Genomic DNA, 25,136 nt, shown 5'->3' with positions numbered 1-25,136 from the left:
TTTTTCTTCTTCCCTTTCTGCTCTTTGTGGTCTCTTGGGGATATTTTGAGAAGCTGGTGTTTTCGTTTTTGCTAACTTGCCTTAAATAACTCTTATGCAGTTACAGATGCTCACAGGTGCACCCATGTAGATGGAAACAGGATGGTGGGTGGCACTGAAGATCTAAAACATCAAAGGGGTGATGGTCCAGTCTCATGCAATTTTTGCCTTAGGTTTTTTCTTCTCTCTGAAATAGTCTTGTTTTAATTCACACGACAATCCACAGACATTCCGTTTCTTTCCCTGCTGATTGACATCAGGTATCACTGCCAGTTTTGCTCACACCATTGCCATTGCCCTCTTTCACTTCAGAATTAGCCTGTTCTACAAGCAATTACTCCTCACACCATTTGGAAATCTGAAGCTTGAGCAGAAGGCTGAGACCTGCTTCTTGCTATATATGAAACAACACAGTACCAAAATCTGTTACAGCTAGCTGGCAGGACGCCAGGTAGAGCCTCTGTCACTTTGCCCCGTGACTTGTCTTGTTTTGGAAGTCAGGTCGGAGGAAAAGCCAAAGCGGTGCCTCTCTCTCGGTGTGAGACAAAGAGCTGCTGGTACGTTGCTTGATGTGACACCTCTTGTGCAGTTCAGCGTGTCAGTCCAGAGTAATGGGAATTTGTTGGGTTTTAAAACTTGCTGCAAGTAAACTGGAATTTGGGAAAAGGTGGAGGTTTGGAATAGGTGGTTGGACAGGGCTGCGCTTCTGTAGGCAATGTGAGAGTTGAGAAATTTTGTCTTTGCAGACTTTTAGTGCGTGCCTCCAGCACTTGTGTTCTCCAGTGTTTTTTGATACACTAATTGGGATGCACTGCTGTTATTGAGAGCACCAAGCAAATGGTAGAGGAATTTTTTTCATATTTATGTATTGCAGTTGTTTAGACATTCAGGTACTTTTATTTCAAAGTGAACTGTTTATGTCTTTTGATAGTTTGACAGCTTTTACTGAGATGTACTGCAAGTTGTGTCATTAGTAAATGTGAATTAATATTGAGGACACACTTCTGTGGGCTTTTCTGGATTGTTCATCACTGTTCTGTCTGAGTGCCTCGCAAATTTTAGCATGTGCATTCTCCTGATACCTCATGAAGTGTCATCTTTGGCGTTCCCATTGAGTTTTGCTTGGGCATGTTGTATCCCCATCACTCCAGTCTCTGAAAATGTCAGCATGTAGGCTGATGTGGAGGGGATGGAGCTGTTGTTCCTGCTTTTTATTCTTAGTATCACCTATGACTGTGTGCTCTCAGGAGGGGCAGGGCAATAGGTTGTGGTTATGCAGCTCCATCGACATTCTAGTCTTTGGCTGTACGAAGGCTCACATCGCGCTATGTGGCGTTACGTCGTTCCAGATTTTTCTTGGTAACGGCATCACTGGTTGCTTTACATTTTTACTGAGAAATAACCCTTGTAGGTAAACAGAGTTAACGATGAGTGTTTCACCTATATCTGTGTGGATTCAAAGGCTTCTAAAAATGGAATGCTTATAGCTGTGTAAAAAGAACATTTGGACTGTGAAGTCTGTCTTCTGTGAATCTACTTTAGCCCTTTCAGTGTGTGTATATATCTCCCGACATCACTTTTTCCACAAGTTTTCTGCTTCATTGGGTTTTTAGAGTAAGCCATATTAAATTATGAGTGGCTGCAGAGTACGTTATTGTATCCTTATGCTGGGCCTTATTTACAAGAACAGGGAGCCTGGCAGTGCAGACAGGTACTCATTTTTCTCTGGAGCTTTTCTATAACACTTACTGCTCTGATAACTGTATTTCTCACTAGCGTTTAATCTTAATGGTGAGAAGGATGCGATTATCTCTCCATGTTGCAAGTGGGAGCTAATTCACAGGTTACTGCCAGAAGGTTTCCAAATGCTTAGCATTTCCTCATGTGTTCCAAAAGCAGCTCATATTGCCTTCAGACGTAAAGGTGTATGCTCGTCATATCTGCGGTTTAGAACTGCATATATTGGCAAATCTGATATCCAGATAATTAGAGACCAGTTCCAGAATGTGGCATGTGCAGTTTGGCTGGCAGCTGGGTGGATGTAAGTTTTCTACAGCTTGGGAAGATACTACTCTCCTCTCTCGCCTCCTATTCAGCTCTGTGAATTGATTTAACTCATCTATCTGGCAGGTTATGCAGCTTTTTTGTTTGGTTATCCTCTGCCATAACAGTGTCTTGTGGAAGGGTCTGAAGAAGGCTGGAGCTGGTGGGAATATGTTGTCAGGAAAAGAAACAGGACCTTCTTTAAATCAGCACACACTATTATGAACTCACAGAATCACAGAATGGGTGAGATTGGAAGGGACGACAGTGGGTCATCTGGTCCAACCTCCCTCCTCAAGCAGAGTCATCACAGAGCCTATTCAACAGGATTGTGTCAAGACAGTTCTTGAATATATCGAATAGGGGAGACTGCACAATCTCTCTGGGCAATCTCTTCCAGTGCTCGGTCACTCATACAGTGAAGAAGTTCTTTCTCATGTTCAGGTGGCACTTCCTGTGCGTCTATTTCTGCCCATTACTCTTGTCCTAGTGGTTGGCACCACTGAGGAGAGCTTGACTCCATCCTCTTGACACCCTCCCTTCAGATACTTCTATTTGTTGATGAGATTCCCTCTCAGTTGTCTCTTTTTAAGGCTAAACAGGCCCAGCTCCCTGAGCCTTTCCTCTTAGGAGAGATGCTCCAGTCCTCTAATCATCTTTGTAGCTCTCTGTTGGACCTACTCCAGGAGCTCCATGTCTCTCTGAGGAGCCCAGAACTCGACACAGCACTCCAGAGACAGCCTCATTAGGGCTGAGTAGAGGCTAAGGATTACCTCCCTTGAACTGCTGGCAGTGCTTATTCTCTTAGCATCACTGTTGAAAACAGGGATAAAATACTGTCCTGGTGATAATTTTTCTACTGTGTTTGTTAGAAGTTTAACTTTGCTTGCTTGCTGTTTCTGGTTACTGTTTACCTTCTGGCATACACAGCTAAAGGAATATAAGAAATATGCTCCTGTATTAAATATTTTTATTCTTTTTTGAACTTTCACCTTGCTCTACATTGATGCAGATGTCCAGTGGAAATAGTGTTTGATCACTTGTTTAAGTACTGTATAAATAATGTATAGATGCAAAAGACAGAATTAAGGTTGCAAGCATAAACTTCATCTTTACATTTCCCAGTGTTACAAGATTGATATACTTGAAAGTAAAGTATCTAGGGAAAGATTTTCCAAACTTTCAAGGAAGTAGACTGTGGAGAACCCATTAGTTTCTGTTGTGCGCCCCACGCTGATAATCTGCATGGTTATTCAGAATTAAAATGGTTAGATTTGCCACTGTCCTTTATTTCTTGAGCAAGTATGGAAATTGATACCAGCAAAGGGTTATCATCTAGTGTAGACTGTCACTTGAGGAATAAGGGGCACCTTCCTAAGGCATTTCAAAACCTTGAGGTGGGAATGCTTGTTTTGAGTTATTGACTTTATAATATCTGCTTATGAGCATTACCTTTCTTGGTTCTCCTAAGGTGGCCTCTCTACCAAGAAATCACAGTCTGTCTTCCATGTTGTCCCCTTGACAGTGTCATCCTGTGCTCTATTCTTTAGTCATCTGTACTGTCCAAAGCTTATAGGCTGCTGCTCTTCCTCAGGTGAAATCACACCAGTTTTCACCCAAATTAAATTGATAAAATCATAATGCATTTTTACTTGTGAAGAAGACATTATTAGATTTGTGAATTGGGTGGCTCATTGCTGGGTTGGCAGAGTGCCAGAGGAGGTGCAGAGGAAGAGCAACATCTTCCCTCTGCTGACAGCAGTGACCTTAGTTGGTTGCCCCAACCGTGACACGTAACTTCATTCCTGGTGGGCTCATCCAGCTCCTGAACTCTGCCCACCTCGCTGTCATCTTGTTGCTGTCATTCCTTCACAAAGTCAGGCTCATCTGTCACTGTACAGTCCAGTTTCGTGTCATCTCCATCTTCAGCAGGTTTCTTCAGACAGGTTTTGACCCCCAGTCGTTTCCTCTGCTGCTCCCTGGAGTCATTCTGTCTCAGAGACCAGCCACTCCCACTGGTGCTGCGCGACAGGTACAGGTAATGCCTAGGAGAAGGTATTATTGTATCTACAATAGGAATGTTTTTCTAGCATTCTGCTGGCAAATCCTCACTTCACACTTGCTCAGTTGGTTGCCTTCTCACTGCCTTTGAGACAGTACTAATGTTAAGTGGCAGTGATTGAATTTTATAACAATAAAACATTTGAGGAAAGTAAAAGACAGTAGCATTAGATTAATGCTGCAGCAAACCTTTTGCTAGAAAGCTGGAAGAGACAAATTAGGGTCTATCCGTATATACTTCAGGCCTTTACTGGGGAAAAAAACCCAAACCCAAAAGATTATATCACCTGCCTGAAAGTAAAAAATTGTTTTTATTTTGCATCTGTCTCCTTATATATAAAAGGAGCTGAATAATGATCATCTTCTACCTCTACTATCTCCAAGTTTTATTAGAAATAAGAGGCAAATGGTGAGCAAGCCTCAGGAGGACATGTGCTCGCAAGTATAACAGCCTTAATTTAAAGCAACCGTGTTTTCAACAGTGCCTTCATGGGGTAAGCTGTTTTTTGTTTGGTTATTTTCTTGGAAAGAGAAATATTTCAATAGTCTGCATTCCTTACTTGCTCTTATCTCATCTACTGGTTTTGGAAAACTTCGCTTACAATGACAGATCATACAGAAACTAAGCTAACTTCTTCATCCTTTATTTCTTTTCTTCTACTTCTTTTCCATTATGACAGAAACTGGGAATCTGATAGTAATTTATTTCTTCACTTCTCGGAATAGTGTGGAAGTTTTTGGTATTTAGGAGAATTTTTTTTTGACTGACTTGATTGGATCTTTTTTTTTTTTTTTTTTTGCTTTGCTTTACATTCCTATAGTAAATCATTGGCCTGATGAGTTACGACAGGTTTTGGCCTTGAATAAAGTTGGCATAAAACATATGCTAGCCATGTGATGAGAATGAAATGGGTGTATAAATTTTTTTAAATGGGGAAAGGCTATACTCTGAACAAGCCATTTGTGCTATAAAACCACTAAAATCCAGATGTTTTGACAGAATGAAAAATAGCAATATTTCACATGTTCCAGAGAAGTTTTTAAGTTATAATATGAATACATGGACATATGGTTTTTATCCTGATTATCAAGAATTTGTCTATTTAGTAAAAAAAAATAAAAATTAAGAAAATTATTTAAAAGTAAGATTATTAGTTACATTCCAACATTCCTGACAGTACTCTTAGTGTAACAAGTTTGCTACATACATAAAACACTCTGATTTGAGACATTTGAGACATAGTATATGTGCCTATATATTTATATGTGTGCATATATATATATATATATATATATAAAATCTAAAAGTGTATCTTTCAAGTTTTGACAAGCATATGGATACTTTACTGTAATGTTTTGAAACCAGTTATATTGCTCAAAAAATACTTCTTACAGTCTTATTAAAACTGCTATGACTGGGCTTTTTATTTTTATTGCTGGTTTTCCAGTACAAGACATAAATAATGTGCTAGTGAACTTTTATAGAGGACATTACTATATTAGAATCAATAATTAAGACTATATCTATACTTGAGTTTTCTTTAATTTGAAATTAAATTTCAATTGTATGTAGGCTTAAATTAATAAAAAACGCCTCAGTTTTCCCCTTGGAGGGGGAAAGAAGTTTGCTTGGAAATTGGAAGTGTCATGCACTGGAAAATGTGGAAGTGGATAGAGAAGCATTTTTCCTGTAGAATATGGATGCATCTTTTGTCAGGAAATTGTTTTTGCTACAGAACATAGTACTTGTTGACTTCAGTGCTTACCATCACTTCTTATTGGTAGTTTTTATACTCTATAAGCAGTTACTTGTGCCTGGCTTCTGCTTTCTGTTTCTCTTCACCATTCATGAAACAAAAACAAAAACAAAAGAACCCCCAAACATAAAGAAAACCAACCCACTTCTCCAGGCAAGCGGCTTGTATGATTGAAAAAAAAGAACAAAACCTTCAACTCTGCATTTGCAGGTGTTATTTGATTTAAGACTAGTAAAAGCAAATGTTTCCCCATTGGTGAAGTTATTTAATTTTCTGTTTTCATTTCTGTAAGCAAAAGAACATAAATTAAATTAGCATTTGAGTTTTGTATTTCAAGTTGACCAGGTCTGTTACCACCATTTTGTCCTTGGGAGTGATGAAATAAAATTAGCACAGCAAAATATTGTTAGGTTATTTATGAGATGTGATAACTTGAAGCAGACTGTGTATAGATCATCTATAATGGACTAAAACATTGCTTCAGAGGAGATTAATATATAACAGGTTCGGAGCAGAAAGATGAGGAACAGAAAAGGCCAGTGGATTACTTCTGTGTAGCCCAGATCCCGCTAATGCTTCCCCTTTGTTAGAGCTTTGTCCATGTGCATATCCGATTCAGCTTAGTTTGATTATGTGCACGTGATAAAACGAATCATCGTAAGGGTTTTACTGGATCTGGGCTTCAGTCCTTTCTATTAACGCAAGTATGAAGAAATGAAATTTTTTTGGCTTCTCTTGGTTTTCTTTTTCTCTTGGTTGTGAACTACAGTCTGTAGCAATACGGAACCCTTCAGGACTTGCCATTGTGAGTCACAGCAAAGTGAAATGTTCCTGCTGTAACAGTTTATAAAACTTGTGTGTCTTGGGAAACTTGCAGTTTGACATAAAAGGAGCATTCCATATGTTAGGAGTTTAATAAATGCCATAAATTACATCATAAATGTAATTGCTTTAGAGTCATTAGATTTGAACTTTACCATTTTTTAAATTTCACTGAAGTGAAAACTGTTAAGACATATTTCAGTTTCTAAATGGAAGCTTTGCTTTCAGTAATTATTGTACCTAGATCCTTGTTGTAGTAGACTGCATGCACACACTTCTTTTTCTGTATGTATAAGCTTATCTATATCTGTACTTCGATAATGTCTGCAATACACAGGCACACGTGTGTATTGTATATGCACTTACTGAGAGGGGTAATTCATGGGGATACAAGCTTTCAGTCACATTTTGCTTTATGGTTACACTTAATTGTGGTATAACAGAAGGTACAAAGAGCTTTATCTAAAGTCCTGTGATGACTGTGACAGAGCTGGGAATAGGTCCTGGGCAGTTCATGGTGCTAGTAGCTAGATCATGGCCTTCAAAGCACCGTTCTCACTGAATCTAAGGCAAGAAGCCAGTCAATATTATGAATTAAATCTCCTAGCACATATCTTACCAGTTATATACCTGCAGGAAAGCTGTACCATTGAAATAACTTCAAATGGGAAAAAAGGCTAAAGTTTGCTGGCGTTGCCTGTCCCCTCAAGATCCAGTTGTACTGTGGCGCTGCTATTCTGTGTTGGAATAATACATAGTAGACTAGATGAAAGCTTTGATACAATATGGTATGTGTATTAGAACATCTCAAATATGTTAAAGAATATGAGTATGATGTGTTTTGGAACTGTACTTTTAATTGTGATTGGAAATACAGTTTTCTTTGAGATGCTTTTATGGAATCTCACCCCCAATACATCCAGCAATATCATAGCCACTTTTTCTATGTGGATTCTGCATGTGTGTTTAGGCAATGGGTGTGTGTGAAACAAAAATGGACTAGGAGAAAAGGAACATCTGCAGGGTGTTTTTTCTATTTATGCATGTTCCATATTGTCAAAAAATGTGTACCACAGTAGTCATGTTTATGCTAACTTTTCTAGTCTGCACCTGTTCGTAGACTGAAGATGGTGTAGCTGTAATAGTCCATTCTTGCCATGTAGTCATTGATTGTATCTACTGTCTTAGCTGAAGGTTCTTCTTAGTGTAGTGAGTTCTTACCAGAGTTCCATACCGTACATCACACATACATGAATGCTGTAATTCACTCACATCATGGAAAAATACAGATATGTCTAAAAGGAGCTCTCAACTTCAAGAAACCTTTTCTTTCTATCAGCAGTTGCATATGATCCTTCTGAGTGGCCGTGTCTTTTCTTTGGCCTTTGACTTTGCACATTTTTCCAGTCTTCATGTGGTTTTCATCCTCCTGATGCTACTCAAGATCTAAGGAGCCAGACTTGGCAGTCTGCAAGGCTAGCAGTCAGGCGTTTCTGATGGAATGGTGAAATTCTTCAAGCCACAGGGGCCCAATTCTGTTTTTCAGAAACAAAACCTCCCCTGTGTTTAGCTGGAACAGGAGATCACACAGTGGCTTGGAACTTCAAATAACAAATGCCTTATGTTTTTATTACTGGAGAGAAGTGATAAGTCATCATCTCTATAGTAATCTGCTTAGTCATTTTAGGACTTGTTACTACAAATTCCTGGACATCATCCAGATAAAAGATGATATGCAGAATCTGTGCAATATTGTAATGGAGTTCTTAACACATTTACAAAATAAATTATTGTTGTTTGGTTAACATCTCATGCAAATGAAAGGTTGAGAATTGGTTAATCCTGAGTGGAGGATACCCCCTTTGAGAGAAAAAAGGACCTTTTGGTGTCAGCTGCTCTTGATCTTGAGAAATCACTTCTTTTATTCATACTGAAAGTAGATGTACATTAATTGTGGGGGAATTTTTTTTTTGTTTCCCTTTATATTTTTCATTTTCTCGTATGAAGAATGAAGAGTCTCTATTGTGATGGAAGTGGTGTCAGCACTTAGGCATTTCACATGGCCTGTAACAGTGTCTTGGTGGGTCAGGCCCAAGGGTCCCCATAGCAGAGCGTTGACTGGTATCAGGCTGTATGTTATCTTAAATCAATAGTGGGGTGCAAGAGGAGTAGACAGCCAGATTGGAGCAGTTGCTTCTGGGGAGTTTACACCACATTAAATGCGTTTTGAGGGTTTTACTTCAGACAAGAAAGTTAGTGTCTTCCTGTACACTGGACATCCCACTGCATGTTTCAAAGCAGCCTGCAGGAAAGGTATCTGAAAAATGTTCCCATCTGGCTTGCAAGCCCTTCTGGGGGCCACTCCAGGAGGTGCTGTTTTGTCCCAATGTCTGTCTCATGCATATGACTCTACTTGTCGTTGCTCTGCCAGTGACACTTGTAAAGAGATTTCACATGCAGAAACACGTCTTAATTTCTGTTCTACATCTGTTCTGGGTTTGTTTTCTGTTCCTGCATTTTCATACATGCTACCATTGCAGCTACTGCCTGACAACTTCTCCTGACTTTTTCTGCCACTAGCAGCTGTGGCAGCTACTCTGTGAGCACACTCCAGATGAGCTGACTCCTGCCTGCTTCCTCCTTACTTTTGTCTGAGGAGAAAGATGTGGACCATGCTTTACCTTCATGAGTTTTAACTCTTCTGTGTGCTCTGCCCTGTATACGGTGGAGGGTACCATGGATGTGGGACACAAAATTCAACTGCTAGGGCTAGTGGTTCCCTCTCTGCACTTGAGGATGGTGTGATAGGCCAGAATTTGCACTTGTACAAGCTACTTCCATGACTTTGCCATCACTGGATGAAATTCTGGGAGTCCAAGCTTGCTTTCAGGGGTGTGTGGCTGTTGCCCTATGGAGTCCCATGATTGCAGTAGCTGATGGTGAGTGGCTGGCCAGTTTGGGGAGGGAGGACAAGTTTGCAGTGGGCAAAATTATGATCAAGTTCTGCAGTGTTATCCTCCAGACTGTTCCAAACACTGTTCTTGCAGAGAGGATCAGCAGAGCTGAGTGTCTAGAAGTGAGCAGATTCACACTTTTCCTGGTGGCATTTGGCTGTCCTACATGGGCATAGTCTCTTGCTTTACTCTCAGTGCCTGTTTTGACTTTTTCTCACTGTTGACAGATGCCTTCAGCTGCTGGCTGAATGGTCCTCAGGAAGCATAACAGGCTTCAGACTCAGTTGTTTGCTAAGGAAAAATATGACTGACAAGTAGCAGCAGCAAACATGCAGGAAAAGGGAGGGGTGAGGGTCAAACTTGAGCCCTGCTCTTAAGAGAAGTGACAGAGGAAGGAGAACTGACAAAAGAAATGGTAATAAAGTCTGTCCTTCTGCTCCACTAGCTTGGAGGGGAGAGACTTCTAAGGAGAAGGAAGGAGGGTAGTACAGTCAGATTAAGTCCTGCTCTCCCCTACTCTCAACAAGAAAACATGTATCTGTCCCTGGGAAGCATCTGTTCCTCCCTTACTTTTCTCTTAGCTTGCAGAGGAAATGGCCTGCCAGTCCTGTTCCTAAGCTTTTGGCTGAAGCACCCTGTTCAGAGAAGGACCATACCCTGTCAGCTGCTTGATAGGCTGTCAACACTCAGCTGACATGTCAGCTCGTATGAAGCTCCAAAGGGTCTTCATAGCCAGAATCCTTCAATCCTAGAAACTGCCTGCACACTCTTTCCCACAAAAAAATGCAGCAGTCAAGATATCTGTCAGCCTTGTGTTGAGCTATAGCATCCCTAGCCCAGGCTCCCTGCCATAGCTTTCCTGCTGCTGCACCCCAGAAAACACAGGCGCTTTAGGCTTCTCCACTGAAATAGTGGAGTGGAAGGCACAGCTGCAGCTTAACACCAATGGGTCAGAAAAAGAGTTCAAGCAACACCTTGGCCAACTTTATTTTCAGATGAGAGTACCACGGCCCAAAAGTTACAAGGAAAGTGTTATAAGGAAAGCAAAGGAGGAAAAGTGGGATCTGGAATCTCAGGAGCAGGGACAAAGACAACAAAAAAGGGTGATGTGATGATATGACCTACACCATAAACATTCCCCAGTGGATCATCATGACCAGAGAAGTCACTGGAGCAAAAACTAACCCAGCTTTGGCATCTGGCACTGCACCTACAGACATGAGGAGAATGTGAGAGATATGCACCCTGTCTGCAGGCTGCATGTTGAAATGGAGAATAAAACCCAATCTTCCAATATCCTTACATTGAGTAGAACCTACCCCAGTACAAAATGATGTGTCCATGCTGTGGGTATCTCTGCAGCAGATAACACACAGAGCTAGGAGGAGTTCCAGGGGCAGGACTATGTTGCTAAGGGAGTGTGGGACCAGGTGACTTGTCATGAGTGCAGAAGGGGAAGGCACTGCCCTGACAGCCTCTGGCACCTTAGTACTGTGTCTTCTTGAGATGTAGAACCACCCTGGCCAGGACCAGTTGTAGGTCATGAACATGGAGACCCCAAATGTTGTGTGTAATGCTATTGCTGTGTTTCCCTGTATTTGGACAGGGAAGGGGCTTCACAGCAGTGCCTGCCTATGTCTGGAAGCCTAAGAATGTGGTGTTAGCATGGCACTTACTATAGCCTGCTCAGTTTGTTGCCAGGATAGATGTGAGCACTTGTGCACGGTGGGAAGAAGAGACACAATCTTTACAAAGGAGAGGACAGCAGGAGAAAATAGAGCAGATAAAATAAGGAAAGAATGTGAAGGGGCAGGAGGAGATGAACACACAAACTAAAAAAACTTGAGGGTCATGGGTGACTGTAAAAATGGAGGAACAGATACCATTTGACATGTTAAGCAGGAAGAGAAGACGTGGCATTGCATGAGTTTTCAGTGTTTGGGGAATTTTCCATGGCCAGAGGGATTCCTTTTTGTTGTATTGTATCAGTGAAGCCTGGCAGGGACTGCTGCTGTCATTCCGACAAGATTTGCTGTCAAGTTTTGCCTGAATAAAAAACCCATGGTATCATGCATGGGCAGGCACATGGTCTTTTACTGAAGAAGTCAACTTACATTTCTGGATTCAGATCCCTTTTGGGTCTTTCATGACAACTTTTTTTTTTTTTTAATTTGAAGTGACATGAAAAACCTCCTCTGAGTGTCTTAGACTTATTTCGTTACTGAACAGGGAAAGGTTACTTTAAACCTCAAAACGCTATCATTTCTAGGAAAGATCAACATTCAATTTAAATTTTGTTTGAAGGATAACCTGAGAACATTTAGGTAGCTTAAATCTATCTATCATGTCTATTGTGCATGGAAACTGCAGGATTTCTTATTTTCTTTGTCCAGTTCTGTAAATACATAGAATTGTTGCTTTAGCAACAATTTGTGACTGCAACTTAAATAAAGTAATGAACATTGTACTCAGCAAGATAATGTAGTTTGCAAACCTTAATGATTGGGTCTTAAGTATTAACTGTTTTTCGGGTTAGTGTTCTTACAGCATTTGCACGGGTTTTGTGTGTGAATGTCTGACCTGTGTTTTCTTTACTTTGACTTTGTATAGAGAGAGGCGTTGATCTTATGTCCACGAATGTCCATTATCTACCTGAGCCCTTTGCTACTGTTTTGTTTTTCAGTACCTGTGTGAATGTGCACAGGTGATAGGTAGCCTAATAAGTCTGTAGAAGATGTAAATGTACTGCCAAGCAAACGTATATCACATTGGGCCTGGTATAATGCACCTTTTTTGCATTAGGTCTCAGTTTAGTGTTGCATTCCAGTACTTGCTGGTTCATGGATGGTCTGCAACAGTTTCAAAACTCTTCAGTGTAATAATTTGGTGAAATACCATTTGAACATTACTATCTTGCAGCCATAACATATTACAAAGCTGATAAAGATTGATCCAGGCCTCCAGACCTTGACCTTCTCTTTAAGCGATGAGGCAGTCTGGAAATATGTTAATGGCTCATATAGAGGACAAGGACTTATTAGCATTTGCCAAACACTAGCTCCTTTGGCACTCATTCAGGTATCTTGGCAAAACCCTGACATGTGTTGTATATTTTTTCCCAGTATCTAAACCACTAAACGCAAGTCTTAGTGACTTGGTTTCATCTTATTGCAGTCATATGAATATGTAATATCCTGGGCTTCAGAGGAGTCCGAGTGACGCAGTTCCTGCATGAAATTGCAAGTTTCTTTCTATGATATAACTTACACACCCAGCAAACTCTTGGTTTGTGTGCAGTCATGCTTTTGCAAATGATTTGATACTTGTGACACATTGTGCTATATGATAAGCTTAGGATCAGCAGTAGTGTCAGGGAGTTTCCAAGATACAAGGTGGCTTATGAGAAGTTTCAGCTGAGTCTGAAGCTTGCTCAGCAGCCACTGCAGTGAACTGGTATGACTCTTCCTGGTAAGTGGTAACCCATGCACTGTGATAAAGTCTTGCACAGGAACTGCAACTTGAAGGCTTCCCAGCCAATTGCTTTTTGCAAACCCTGCTTATTTCATATACAAATTTTGCAGAACTCTCAGCTTCCTTTTCCCCCCAAGTACTCATCCTCTCAACTTGAGACTTGCAGTGATTAGCTACAGATTCTTCTTGAAAAAAACAGTCCTTTCAAGGGGAAGAGAATCTCATTAAGCCTTTGCTGCAAGCTGCAGCTCTTGATCAACACACAAAAGACAAGCTTGACAGTCATCAGGTGAGTTAAGAACTGCAAAAATATTATCTGTCTCTGTTAAACAGTCATCAGTTGAAAGAGTTCATCTCAGTCTGAGAATACAGAGGCTTTTGCGTACTATGTGGCACATAAAAAATTAAAGGATGTGAGAAGTCTTAAAGATGCCATGTGTTTCCAAATGAGTTGATAAAAGGCCTTAAATCTGAAAGAGAATGAGGTATGAGGTTTACAAATAAATAGATACAATTTTTTAGAAAGTTAGATGTAAGCCAAGACATGGTTGCTGGTGAAATATAAATAAATAGCAGTCTACTGCTGTAGCTCCTCAGTTGCTAAGCCCTCTACAGTGTTCTTTTGTTTGAACAATTGTTTCCTGAATTTCTTAATAACAACTGATAATAGAATTGACAAATAGTGCTAAATTACATGGGTTAATTCGCTTGCAGTTATTGCACAGATTATTAGTAAGCAAAAAAAATTAGCATCTACTTCTATCTCAAATTACAAAACAAAAGAACAAAAAGAGAGTGACAGAATAAATGGTCTTTTGTTAAGTTAATGTCTCATAAAGTTTGGAACTGTGTCAGAATTGCTTTTTTTGTTTTGTTTTGTTTTTGTTGTTTATTTACTTAGGAATGCTCAGCTCAGATGCAGCATCTGTCTTTCTCTGCAGTCCTTCGACCCTGTTTTTCCAGCTGGGTTGAATGCCTTGATGAAGCCTTTCAAGTGATCAAATAGATAAAATTGTACAGATTCTGTGGGATTATTTTCATTGTTCTTCACCACATGTTCACTGAATACAACACTTTATAATTGTAAGACTTTGTTTTCAAGCTGCACTCTTGCACTACTTGTTGTCTTTGTTTTATGTTTAGTTTTTCTTTTATTATAGTAAATTTTTGTGAAAAATTGGTCTTCTCATCAAGAGATACTTCCAGGGAACCCTTCCAGAAACATTGATGCTGACTACTTTATCAGTGATGTTTCATTATTAGCCAGTAGCAGGTCTGGCCTTTCTTGACATAAAAGAATTTAGAAATGGTTCTGTGTTTTACAGAATTCATTTAGGACTGGGGAGAAGTGAAAGTGTCTTCAAAGTGACGTGGACTGTCATATGATTAGAAGTTAGACTCATGTGAGGTTGCTTATGACCTCTCTTTGGGTTGCTTTATTAGGAACAGTAAGAAAACAGTATTAGCGAGGACATAGAGGCACTGTGCTTTGTGTTCTTTCACAGGTTTGCCCCTGAGGTACTTCCTGTGCTAGCAGGAGCTGACAGGAGTAACAGCCAACAGTTCTGTTGTGTACTCACCGTGAATATGCATCGTCACACATCACTGTGCCTCCTATAACGGGTATTTTCTGTTCCTCGTAAAGGGGACTGAGAAAGTCATCTGTTTATTTGCCTCTGTATTTTATTGTTTAGTCAGTAAGAATGTGGATTTATGGAATTAAGTTTTTCATGTCACTAACCTGAAAGGGAACCTTCCAGGGGGTAAGGGAAGTCTTAGATCTTAAGATGGTCTGCATAATGCTTTTTAATTACCACATTCATATCATAAAAGAATTCTGTCCCTGTTGGAGAGGACATCTGTTACATCTTTATTGCATATACTTACTACTTTGGGATTAAATTATATTAACTTCATTAACTTATTCCTTAGCATCTTTGAAGGTAAGGTGTCCCTGGTTCTTTCCTTTTCATTTCCAGTAAGTGTTTTCATTGAAGCACTTTTTCTGACAGAACAACACTGAGAAGTAAGGATAAAACAATGCCTTCTCCTAAACACTCGGAGAAATACTCTGCTGCTCTTTGCAAACAAAATTGCAACAAAACCCATTTTATTGCAAAATTAAAAAAATAAATTAAAAAAATATAATTTGTCTTTTGTCGTTCCATTGTAATGATGCTTGAATTTGTGGCCGTTTTCCCATGACCCATATTAAACAATGGATTTGCATGCTATCATTATTACTGTGTGGGAATTCTTCATTTGAAAACAGAAACTGGCCACATTTTTCTGAAACGAGGGAGTAGGAGTTCAAATTCTGGGGAGTGACAGGAAAATTTGCTCTAAGCAAAAAAAGCAGGGTTTTTTTGCCAAGAAAAACTTTTTTCTTCAGTAAATCCATCACCCATGCTCTAGCAGACTTGCTTAAAAAAACAAAACAGTACTTTTGGGAAGTGCTTTGTTAACTTTTAACAGCCTTTTCCACTACTCTTTGGCTTTCAATCAAGTGTTCTTGCCAAGTTGAAGTGATGTGGTGTGTTTGGCAGTGACATATACTGCTTTTAGGTGCCAGTGGTGAACTATTGCTTGCTAGTCGTTTTCAATATTCTGTGAAAGCCTTATCACTGTTAAATACAGTCTTAGAGGTGTTACAGAAGGCAATATCCCATAATACCTTTTGCAGGATTTTCTTTCGAGGTCCTTGTTTTCGAAGGATTTTTTTTTTTTCTGGAGCGTTTGTAGGTGGTAGTGTGATGGATTTTTCTGTTTTGTTTCTGAAATGGTTTCCTAGGGAAACGAGAGTTAAAAAAGGCTCACAGTCTGTCTGTCTCATTCCTCCAAATAATTATAACTGCACAATTTCAGAGCAATTTGTGAGAAATTTTTAAAGACAATTAGGCTTCTCCTAGTTTCATGGAAACTGGCAGAAGACAGAGACCTCTATTAATCAGAGAAAGGCAAGGAAAACCAAGATGTGCACACTCTCCCTTGTAACAGCTCGCTGTCCAGAGAGCTAGTGCATTGCTCCAATGTAGCCATATATCGCTGTTTCTCATCATTATGAGGAATCCAAGAGGTGGGAAGAAAAAAAAAAAAAAGAGAAGTTTGAGGCCGTGGCAGCGAGGTTGAAGAACAAAAGTCTTGTCAGTGGGAATCTCTCTTCATTAGCTAATGGAAAAACCTTGCACAGGAATTTGTAGAATAGCACTACAAACAGACTTCATTCTAGTGATACAGGTAGCAAAAAATCAGCAAGTGTTTTATCTAGTACTGATTTTAGTCATGTCTTTAACCACCTTTGTGTACCACTTGGTAGATGCAATAACATACTGACTGTAAAGCAGGTCTTTGCATAGCTAGAACTCTCCCTTACCTCATTTTGCAATTGCTTAATTCATGCAATTGCCTAATCTGTTGCAAAGTAACTGATCCATTTGGTGGGTCCAGCTTTATATCTTCTGGAATTAGTTCTGGTCATCTAAAAATCACAGATGGGTTAATACATGGCTCTTCCATATGCCAAATTAATCAGGAACCATTGGGGAAATTGCTTGATAGGGATTTCTGCTGCCCTGAATTTTCATGTGTTCTCATGCAAATCTTTGCACATTAAGCATGTCGTGGGTTTCCTGTGGCAATTTTAAACTGTGAGGATTTGGACCACAAGATCTTCCTCTTCAGCCCTGTTTTACTGCAAATATCAGAAAAGCTTTAGTTTCAACTGGGTTGCTCCCTTTGATGCTGTGAGGTAGCTGAGATCTCCAAATACTGCTCACCAGTGGCACTGAGGGCAAGACTTGTGAGGGTGGTATGAGGTCTGCTGTGACAGTAGAATTTTGATCTTACTTTTGTACAGACACAGACTCTTCACATGAAATTCTTATACCCTACAGAGGTATTCTTACAATTTACAGTGGTAGGAATACAGTTCTGTTGCCAGTACAACAAAAAGTAGAAGTGTTGGGCAGGAAAGCTGAGAGGAATAGTAAATACTTTTTGGAGAATGTTTTGCATTTGGTTTTTCATTGCAGTTCCCCAAATGGAAACTAAGCCAGATCTAATTTGCTTTTATTCCTTTTTAAAATTTGGTGTTTTTCTGAAAATTTTGATGGAGTTAGATGGCTCAGTTTTGTTTCTGTTTATAATCTAATAACTGTTTGTGTTGTGGGTCTTCTATAGGTGTCCACAGAAGTGTTTGTCTTAGAATCACTACAGGATAATGTGTTTTAAAAAAATCCAAATGCATTAAAACGCCCTTTCCTCTGAATTTAATTTACCTGCCTCTGAATATCTCTGTTTATACTGAATTTAATCATGTAGCATTCTCTTACCTAACTTTCTTTTTCAAACATAGCTAAACATGGTGCCAAATCTAATTGAGAATATACCTTCAAGTAACACTGCTTGCTTAGTTGTACGATGTATTCTACATTTTTGGCTGCTTTTTTCATTTATTTAGTTTTGCCAGTAAAGCTCAAAACAGTTTAAGAGACATTTATGAAACATTGTAACATTGTCCAAATAGGGGAGTTTGATTTAATGGAGGCCAAAAAGAACACTGAGAAGTTACACTTTACGTTACCTTCCAAAGGAAAAACACATATCATTTGGAAGTGTGTTCTCTTTATCTAAAAAATGTAACAATTCAAGCCAGGAAAAAGATAAAAAGATGGAAGTTACTATGGTACTTATTCTAATTTAAAATATTAAGTCCTTAGTGTCTACCACTCGCTTTTGAAGAAAAGGAATATTATTGGTTGATGCAACCAAGAAATGAGAACATATGAAATAGGGCAATATATGGACTTTAATGACACGAATGGAAAAAATCTTTTTTTAGGTTAAAAAAAAAATCAAACAAACTTGTCATGCAGTATCATCCTAAGTAAGATTTTACAAGAAAGACTGAAACACCTATTAGAAGGGGCAAATACATATGAAACATTAGAGATATAAAGTGAAAAGAAACAAAAAACAGCAGGTAACATTTGAATAAAGCCTTCAAGCATTCCTAAAGCTATCTGTCCTTTTCCATATATATAATGCAAAGTATTATGTATAAAATATATACAGGCATGACCTGCCAAGAGGATTTTGGTTTCCCTGGAGACTATCAGTTCTCTGTTTCACAGGTTGGCTTGGGGAATAAGAGCTATCTTGATATATCTTAACCTTTCTTCCTGAGGTTATTTGATATGTCAGTAAATTTAGATCTTTGTATTGAAGGCTGAATTTATAAAATTCAAATTTTTAAAATGTTCTATCTAATTTCCAGTTATTGAACTGGGGGAAAAAACCCACCTTTATTGTAATACTTTGATGGCAATTTTATCTTCTTGTTTGTCTGAGTTGTATCAAGTCTTTGATTTTAATCACAATTATCAGTGTATCATGAAAAACGTGCATCAGATCATTGTGAATGTATTCAGCCATAGTTACCACTGTGTTGACTTCCTTCTCCTCCCTTTTCCTTAAATGTTTGAAATCCTCGTGTCATTTTTCAGTTTGAAAACTAGGCTTCAGTGAGATTTATAGTTATTAACTATCTTCTGAGTATGGAAAAAAATCTCATGTAATGAATGTGAGCTACTTCATTCACCTCTGCTTGATTAGAATTAAAAACGGTAATGTAAGGGTTGTTCTCTGTTGGTTTGGATGGAAATATGTAGATTGATATGTGGAGCTTTCTGCTTTTTTACTCCTTAAAGAATCAGCACATGCAGCATTTTATTAACAATAGGATATAGTGATTTGAAAAGCTAAGACGTGCTAAAAATTCCATTTCAAAGGATATTTTTCTCATCTAGCAAAGTATACTGTAAAAAGAATACATTCTGCATAACTTGAGACTTATTAAAGTAAGCATTTTTTCTGCTCTTCTGAGGATATTATCTATGCTTTTTGTGTTTTTTTTACTGCAATGTGAAATTTGCAAAGAAACCAGCGTTACTTCTTTGTTATATTCTGCAGAATCTGCAAAGGAAAATTTGCCAGAAATATGGAAAGAACATTGAAGTAAAGCATAAAACAGAGAGAAGGAGAGGAAAAGGAAAAGGAAAGGGTTATACCAGGAGGAAAAAACAAAATACATATATAAAAGTGTGTGAGGGAGGGAGTGAAAGGATCCTGTAGGCTGCAGGGTTAGCTGTGAAACTTGGTAGTGTTAGTATTGCTTCTAAGAAAAATGGCAAGCACATTAGCTGGAGAGGGGTTAAAGCAGAAAAGCTGCATCAGCCCTCCAAATTTTATGGTGCCACCAACTTCTAAGATATCAGAAGGTCTCTTTAGTAAGTTGTACTATTTTTTAGCTCCTTGAGTAGCTCCTCTTTCCCTCCCTTTTAAAGTATTTGATTACTGGCTACTTGCTGTGAGAGACATGACTTGCTGCACCACTGCTAGAAGTGATGGGAAATCCTATTTCACTACTTCTTAAGCTGTTAAAATGAACAGCATGCAGTGTTTGACTTTGGCAGGTAAAGTTATTGGCATCAGAAGATTCATTTGGTGTCTAAAGGCTTTAGGACAAGGAACCAGTACTTTTTTGGGCAGTGGAAATACATGTCAATTAACATTCTGGCCCTTCCTGTAGTTCAGAATTAACCCCTTCTCTCTTGTGTAATTCAATGTGATTCTTGTCTTTTGGAGCTTACACAGTTAACAAGTCTGCATGAATAAAACGTTGCAACTTTGAACACTTTCTGCTTTTGGTTGGGCATAATTGGAGTTCTCTTGAATTTGTGAAATGTAAATTATCTGTCTTTATTGTCTCTGTGTTTAGTCTGCATCAATTTAGGAAGTACAGGCAAGCAGGAGAGAGGGACAGATTAAAAACCCAGTATTTCAAAGAGCTCCTCAAGTACAGAAGGGATAGTAGGATTTGCTTGTTTTTTTCTGTGCACACTTTAAATGAGAAGTCCCTCCCCTTTTTCAGCTTCTTTATTTTGTTTTTTGCACAGTAATTAACCCTTTTTGCCTTGAATAGGTAGTCTTAATTTTTGCCCATTTTGCATAATTCTGCCCACAAGCTAATGGATATAAACTGTGAGTCATTTAAGACGTGCTTGTTAATTTAGGTAACTAAACATGTGTTTAGTGATTGTTTCTTAACTTAGTGGAGGTGATAGCCTGGTTGTTTCCTTTTTTCTGAGACACCAGGAATAAAACTACCCCCTGTATAATCACATCATGTTTGTGGCAAATGTATGCAGTTCTTTAGGTTTTTATCTTATGCTTGCAAGGCACAGAAATGAAACTTTGACTGGACAGCAAGCAAGATAACTCACAGATGCAATGAGGTAAGACAAAACAATTGATCAGACAACTTCATCTAATCTCATTACATCTGTGATTTATCGTAATACTTTCTCAGTTTGACTGATGCATGTGTCTGCTATTTCCTAAAGGAAAGAAAAAAATGTTGGTGTACATCTGTATGTGTACATACATACACATATACGCACAAATATAGTCTGGTTACATACATATATGTACACATTTCTATATACTTACAGGCTTTCAAAGGGTATATATGCAGTTTCACAATCTTTCTGCAGAATTTTTCCCCTCTACCTTAAGATACAGCACTTTGCTTTTGAATATTTCTAAGTTCCTTTATTGCATTTTCACTAAAAGTAAACGCTAGGAGCTTATTGAACAGCCATCCTTCATTTATGAAGAAGTAATTACTCCTGCATATTCATCCTTACTTTCCTATATGGGGACATTTATTGTATTTGCCTTGAAGATTGAAAGCAAAAGCACTGAAAATGTCATTTAGCATAACTAAAAAAATCAATGTGTTATATTAACACCCAGTGTCTTGCCTCTGGCAACAGCTTGAAGAGTGGTGCACCAAGACTATCTGCCCTCTCTTTGAAATTAAGGAACTTCATGGAAGCTCAGGCTCTATTCAGAAGGAAAAAAGACAGCTTGTGTAGTTGTTACTCCAAAAGCTTGAGCTATTATCTCATTAAATTCTAGCATTAGTGTGTTTCAGGTAATTCAAGCTGTGTGATAGTGTCAGAAGTACCATGTTTTCTGCTGTGTTGGTCATACTGCTTTACTATTTGTTTGGTGGGTTTTAGTTTGGTAACAGTTACTTGGAATTCGTCACAAAACTTGCCAGAAATCTGTTTACTGCTTTGTGGTTTTTAAGTTGCATTATTAGTGGGTTTGCCTTTGTTTTCATTAAAAGTGCTCTGATTCTCTGGTAGGTTTGTGTTGTTGTCATTGACAAGAAACTATTTGTGGGCTGAATGAAGAAACAGTAGTTAAGTGAGAGTTACATGACTGCATTGATCTGCCACACAAATGATTTGTGCTATGTGAGAGTTCCTTAGTGCTTGTATAACAAAAAATGAAAAGTTTGCAACAGATGCCGTAATATTTTTTTGTTAGAGATTGACACTGATTGGGAGTAACCTTTTCCCAGGTTCAGTCTATAAGTGTTTCAATGATACTGAAGCAACAGTTTGCTTTCTACTCTCCGAAGTAACAAATTAGCCTTACCAAGCCTTAATAGTTGGAAAGGATGATGATTTGGATTCCTTCAGCTGTTCCAAACTAACTGCTGAATAAGTCAGTGAAAAGTACCTTAAAAACTTTCTTATTTATAGTACAGAGAGGAGATCTTTTCCAGTCTGTGCTGCATTATTAGACAAAATCCAACACTTCACAATAGGTTGTTACCTTGCACCTTCCTCCAGGTGAATTCTGATGTTCACCCAGCTCTCTGTGAGGAGCTGTGGTACTGGTATGTTCAGCCTTCAGGGCCTGCGCAGAGAAACCTAGAGATTTTGGCAAACCAAAAAGAGGCCTGACAGGATGGTCCTTCATTTAGCAGTCAGCGTTCAGCTTGCCGGCACAAACTGCTTATAGCACTATTGGTTTGTTTGTGTATCCTAATTGTGACTGTGCACCTTCTGTCTCCGCAATTCTACCTTCCAAAAAGAAATCACAGTTCCAGTAATACAGGTAATTCCAAAATTTCAAACAAAGTGGAAATTCATAGAACCACTGGAAAAAATGTGCTTGTTTAACCACTCTGATCATGTAAAACATGCATACATTACTTTTAAATTGCTGAACATTATCCAAATTAAAAACTTTGCTGCAATTGATGTGTTCCTACAAAATGTTTTAATGTAGGTGAAACTGCATCTTTTGACAGTAAACTTTCTAGTTAAATTTCTTTGGCTGTCCCTGATACAAAGACAGTGTTTTGCTCTTCTAGAACTTGGTCTGCTGTAGATTTATTTAAATTAGATTAAAGTTGCTGGAAAGGAATTAATGTTAAATTAAGAATCAGCAATCCTCATGCTAAATAGAGGAAATGTGCTTGCTTTGCAATTCTACAGAATGATCAGGGCTGTTACAAACAGTCACAAACGTGCTTGGGAAGTGCCCTGTGTGAAAACATGGGAATTTTTCTGGACCTGAGCCAGGTTCATGTGTCTGCTCACACACGTGCTCATTGATATACTATCTTCCCTCATTATTATCTCCATTCGTTGTTGCTATTTAGTTTCCTACCAGCAGACATGCAATTATGACAGCCTTGGTGGGATGCGTGAGGCGCAACAGAGCAAGATAATGCTATTTTCCACGAAGCAGTCACTAAAGGCAGGAGGTAAATAGCCAGATCTATTATAAAGCCCTGCAGGGCATCAGTGGAGGGTGCTGCCGTATGACCGTAATTTTGATTGTACCTTGTTTTTGTCTTACATGCTCATTGCTAGATTTGTTAAGGACTGTAAATTCTAACACCAGGACACTATTCAGGGTCTTTCAGGTGGTCTCCAATGTGCTCTGCAGAGTAGAGGGGGGAAATTTGGGTGCTTTGGAAGGATAGCAGCAAAAAATTCATGCTGTGTGGGGGAGGTGGGTGGAAGTAGTGAGTAGCAGTGACTAAGTGTGTAGCGTGTTTGAATGTTTGCTTCTTTATAGCTCACTTGAGCCCTGCTCAAGTTCGAGTATGTGGTTTTGAGCCCGCACTGTTGAGAGGGAGAGCTGCACTGAGGTTGCTGCTGTGGCCCTCCTGTCAGCCACCTCCCTCTTCCAAGGAACGCTCCATAAGCCCTAAGCTCTCCTGGAGAGAAGAAGTTCTTTTCCTGAGTCACCCGAAGCGTCTCTAGGTTTGTAGAAGGGCCTGCAAGTCTTTGTGGTGCTGGATGGAGGAGGTTCGAGGAGGAGTACAAGTGACTATAGTTCACTGGCTGTGAGTGCCTTGAACCGGAGTGGCTCACGGGAATGACTGTGGATTGGGAAATAGTCTCAAACTGTGTTTTGAAAAAGAGAACAGTTAGGACTGTATTTCCTGAAGAGTCTGAGCCTGCTGATGTGTGTTAGGCCTGGTCAAATGACACAGAGTGCACCCTCAGCAAGTGGGCAGATGATACCAGGCTGAGTGGTGCAGTTGGCACACCTGAGGGTTGGGATGCCCCTCGAGGACAAGCTCAAGGAGTTGACCTATGTGAACCTCATGAGGTTCAACAAGGCCAAGTGCAAAGTCTCACACTTGAGTCAGGGCTGTCCCACGTATCAGTAAAGGCTGGGGGGTGAAGGGATTTGATAGCAGCCCTACTGAGGACTTGGGGGTGCTGGTGGATGAAAAACTGCACGTGACGCAGCAATGTGTCCTCACAGTCCAGAAATCCAACCATATCCTGGGCTGCATCCAATGCAGTGTGGCCAGCAGGTCAAGGGAGGTGATTCTGACCCTCTACTCTGCTCTGGAGAGACCCCACCTGCATCCAGCTCTGGGGTCCTCAGCACAAGAAGGATGTGGACCTGTTGGAGTGGGTCCAGATAAGGGCTACAAAATGATCACAGGGCTGGAGCATGTCTAATATGAGGAAAGACTGAGAGAGCTGGGGTTTTCCAGCCTGGAGAAGAGAAGGCCCTGAGATGACCTAAATGCAGCTTTTCAGTACTGAAAGGAGGCTTATAAGAAAGATGGAGACAAACGTTTTAGAGTAGAATCTGCTGCGATAGGACAAGGTGTAATGGTTTAAAACTAAAAAGATAGATTTAGATTGCACTTCAGGGAGAAATTTTTACGATGAGGATGGTGAAGTACTGGAACAGGTTTCGCAGAGCAGTGGTGGATGCCCCATCCCTAGAAACGTCAGGTGGGTCAGGTAGGATGGGACTCTGAGCAACGTGATCTAGTTGAAGATGTCCATGCGCCTTCCAGTGGGAACTGGACTATATGATCTTTAAAGGTCCTTCCAACCCAAACTATTCTGTGATTCTATGAAATAGGAGTAATGTGCATGCAGGTACCGGGTAACTGAGTTGCTGCGTCGCTTGATAGTGTGGGTCCGTTGAGTTTGCCAGTCTGTCTTTTGTTTCAGACCCCATTACACATCACATCTTGGGCAAAGTGCTTTCTTCTGTACCCAGTATAGACAGAGAATGTGTACAATCTATGTACACACCAATTTGATCTGTGGTTGTTTTAATGCAAAGGCGGGGGGCTGGAACTAGATGACTTTTAAGGTCCCTTCCAACCTAAGCCGCTTCTATGAAAAGGCTCATTCTATGAAAAAGGCTTATTTAATGTTTTTTAATACATTGAGGAACATGAAAAATGCAGATGAACATGAAAACTTAAAAAGGGAACAAAAAATAGTTAAAAGGAGTCCCCATCATTTTTGTGGAACATTTTCATGTGTAATGTGAACTGTCACTAAGGGTTCCCTCTGCCTTTAACAGCTGTGACTAGAATAAGAGCCTAAAAGCTTAATCAGAAAAACATGTTAAAAAATGAAGACCAAAAAATCCCAACACTTAATTTGTTTTGTTGGAGCAAGCAAACTAAGCAAATCTTACAAGATAGTAGATAGACAGGATAATAGAAATTTAGAGTAGAACTGTATGCTTGTCCTTTTAAATAAAGTATTAAGGATGAGAGCACTGAGAAACTAAGACACAGATTTGATCCTGAATTTGACCACTTCAGTAATGAGAAATTCAATAAATGCCATTT

The 25,136-nt window shown here is 39.4% G+C and overlaps 1 protein-coding gene across 3 annotated transcripts in view; it reads left to right on the top strand.

Moving 5' to 3' along the window:
- The window catches only part of RFTN1 (raftlin, lipid raft linker 1), a 98,081-nt gene that overhangs the window by 10,857 nt on the left and 62,088 nt on the right, over positions 1-25,136 (top strand). The gene's annotated exons all lie outside the window — the stretch shown is intronic.

This window comes from Corapipo altera, unplaced genomic scaffold (assembly GCF_003945725.1).
Source record: "Corapipo altera isolate COAL_440 unplaced genomic scaffold, ASM394572v1 44, whole genome shotgun sequence".
NCBI lineage: Eukaryota > Metazoa > Chordata > Aves > Passeriformes > Pipridae > Corapipo > Corapipo altera.
The sequence above is the reverse complement of the archived record's forward strand: the minus strand, read 5'-3'. Positions and strand labels throughout refer to the sequence as shown.